Here is a 3,366-nt window from a genome sequence, read left to right on the forward strand (position 1 = left end):
AGAGTGTTCCTTGACCCCTTGTCCCACCATTGGAACTCATGCTTCCTGGAGTAGGTTTTGAACAGGTGCCATAGGGTTGAGAATTAGCATGTGGCCTGGGAAGCTTCCAAGGTCAGGTCCAGTTCTGTTGAGACCGAGCTCAGATGCCAGTAGAAAAAGAATGGAGCGGGCCTGGCGCCGTGGCCTAGTGGCTCAAGTCCTCGCCTTGAACGCATCAGAATTCCATATGGGTACCAGTTCTAGTCCTGGCAGCTTCACTTCCCATCCAGCTCCCTGCTTGAGGCCTGGGAGGGCAATCATGGACAGCCATATGCTTTGGGACCCTGCACCCACGTGGGAGACCTGGAGGAAGCTCCTAGTTTCTGGCTTCGGATCAGCGCAACACCAGCCATTGTGGTCACTTGGGGAATGAATCATCGGACGGAAGATCTTCTTCTCTGTCTCTCCTCTCTGTATATCTGCCTTTCAAATAATAAAAATAAATCTTTAAAAAAAAAAAGAAAAAGGATAGTAAAAAAAAAAAAAGAATGGAATTTCTGCGGTTCCCCAACTTCTCTTCCCCCATTTTGTATCACCCTATCCATCTTGGGAAATCCAAATGGGAACTGCTAGCTGCTCCTTTCCCAGTCCTGCCTCCGTGGGGTCTTAGTCCTAACGTGCTGTTGGTGGAGCTCCATTGGTGGCAAACGTGCACCAGTGCTCCCTTGGCAAGCCCCACTCCTCGGTTTGGGGACTGTCCTTTATTTCACAAGGAGCTTATTTTCGCAGTTAGTCTGCACGGTAGCCCAGTGCACTCTGTATCATAAACAATGTTTGCCTTTAAAGATTAATTAATTAATTAATTTTTTAATTCAGGAGAGAGCGCAAACGCAGTCCCCCACTACCACAAATTATGCAGTCGAGTTTCCCACATTTGGGGAAATCCCAGGGGTCAGCACAGCCCAAGTGCAATGGGTGAGCCTCATCCTGGGAAAACCACCTGCCTGGTCATGGTATCTCCCCTGCCAGGTAAGTATTAAACATTTATATATTTTTGTTGGAAAGGCAGATATACAGAGAGTGGGGGATACAGAAAGCAGGAAAGACAGAGAGGAAGATCTTCTGTCCGATGATTCAGTCCCCAAGAAGCCGCAACGGCCAGTGCTACGCGGATCTGAAGCAGGGAACCAGGAACTTCTTCTGGGTCTCCCACACGAGTTCAGGGTCCCAAGGCTTTGGGCCAAACTCGACTGCTTTCCCAGGCCACAAGCGGGGAGCTGGATGGGAAGTGGAGCTGCCGGGTTTAGAACTGGCGTCCATAGTGGATCCTAGTGTGTTCAAGGCAAAGGACTTTGGCTGCTAGGCTACTGTGCTGGGCCCTGGGAACCTGCACCTGTGTGGGAGATCTGGAAATCTCTGGGCTCCTGAGTTCAGATTGGCTCAGTCAATGGAAGAACTCTGTCTTTCCTTTTCTCTGTAAATCTGACTTTTCTTTTCTTTTCATTTTTTATTACAAAGTCAGATATATATAGAGGAGAAGAGATAGAGAGGAAGACCTTCCATCCGTTGATTCACTCCCCAAGTGAGCACAATGGCCGGTACTGTGCCGATCTGAAGCCAGGATCCAGGAACTTCTTCTAGGTCTTCCGTGTGGGTGCAGGGTCCCAGTGCTCTGGGCCATCCTTGACTGTTTTCCAGGCCACAAGCAGGGAGCTGGACGGGAAGTGGAGCTGCCAGGATTTGAACCAGCACCTACATGGGATCCCGGGCACGTTCAAGGCGAAGACTTTAGCCACTAGGCCACGCCGCTGGGCCCTGTAAACCTGACTTTCCAATAAATAAATCTTTTCAAAAATCTCCCATTTTATTACTGCTTTACATATATACATATATATTTAAAGATTTATTTTTATTGGAAAGGCAGATTTACAGATTTACAGAGAGGAGGAGGGACAGAGAGGAAGATCTTCCATCCAGTGGTTTATTCCCCAAGTGAGTGCAATGGCTGGTGCTGTACCAATCCTGATCCAGGAATCAGGAACCTCCTCCAGGTCTCCCACACGTAGGTGTAGTGTCCCAAAGCATTGGGCTGTCCTTGACTGCTTTCCCAGGCCACAAGCAGGGAGCTGGATGGGAAGTGGAGCTGCCAGGATTAGAACCGGCACCCATATGGGATCCTGGCGTGTTCAAGATGAGGACTTTAACCACTATGTTATCACGCCGGGCCCTTTACACATATTTTAAAAAATGCACTTAAGGCTATTGTGGTAATATAGGTGGCCCACATCCTATAAGGAAGCCAGTTCCAATCTCAGTTGCTCCACTTTGAAAAAAATATGTATTTGTTTTATTTAAAGACAGATTTACATAGTGGAGAGACAGAGAGGTCTTTCTTCTGCTGGTTCATTCCCCAAATTGCTGCAATGGCCAAAGCGGAACCAATCTAATGCCAGGAGCCAGGAGCTTCTTCCAGGTCTCCTCCACACGGGTGCAGGGTCACAAGACTTTGGGTCATCCTCTACTGTTTTCCCCAAGCCAAAAGCAGCGAGGTGGACGGGAAATGCAACAACCAGGACATGCATCAGTGCCCATGCAGGATCTGGGTCTTGCAAGGAGAGGATTTAGCCATTGAGCCATAATTCCAAACCCTATTTTTATTTGAAAGGCAGAGTAGAGAAAGAGGGAAGGAGGGAGTTAAGAGGGAGGAGGAAAGAGAGAGAGAATCTTCTATGCACTGGTTCCCTTTCCAAATGCCTGCAATAGCTAAGTCCGGACCAGGCTGAAGTCAGGAGTTTGGTTCCTCTTCCAAGTCTCCCCCAAGTGCAGGGACCCAAGCACTTTGGATATTTTCTGCTGCTTTCCCAGGTACACTAGCAGGGAGCTGGATGGGAAGTGGAGCAGCCGGATCTCTGACAGAAGAGCCCGTAGAAGCCGGCCCAGCAGAGGCTTAATCCGCCGTATCATAAAGCTTGCCTCACAATGTCTGCTTCGTGATTATTTACTGCCAAACCTGTCCCTCAGGTCTCCACATATTTCTGTCACTTTTAAGTAAATCTGTTTCTGTACTTAAATTTGGAAATTAGACTTCCAAGAGGAATACCGATGTATATTTGTCGACTATTTAAACTCCTCAAAGCACCCCAATGTTGCAAAGCGCATCGCTGTGGCTGAACTTGGTGCTCCGCTAGCAGCCCCGGCAATCCCTAGCAACCGAAACCGCTGCCTAGCAACGGTTCTCCCCCGGGCGGTGCTGGAAGCGAGGCTTGATGACGGAAGCAAACGGGATGGTGACTACGTTGCCGTGGGAACGTCGGGACCCCGGAAGTGACGCCAGGGGAACAGGAAGCAGAGCGGAGTGTGGGCCACGTGAGCCCGGCGTGAGTTTTT

General features: G+C 49.3%; 1 non-coding gene across 1 annotated transcript; it reads right to left on the reverse strand.

Annotated features, from left to right (window-relative positions):
• Positions 1-852: 852 nt before the first annotated feature.
• LOC121164394 lies at positions 853-1,016 on the reverse strand. The gene has a single exon (XR_005885072.1). It is a non-coding gene; the product is annotated as a U1 spliceosomal RNA (small nuclear RNA).
• Between the last annotated feature and the right edge of the window lie 2,350 nt (positions 1,017-3,366).

This window comes from Ochotona curzoniae, unplaced genomic scaffold, assembly GCF_017591425.1.
Source record: "Ochotona curzoniae isolate NIBS_2020 unplaced genomic scaffold, NIBS_Ocur_1.0 contig_66, whole genome shotgun sequence".
Taxonomy (NCBI): Eukaryota; Metazoa; Chordata; class Mammalia; order Lagomorpha; family Ochotonidae; genus Ochotona; species Ochotona curzoniae.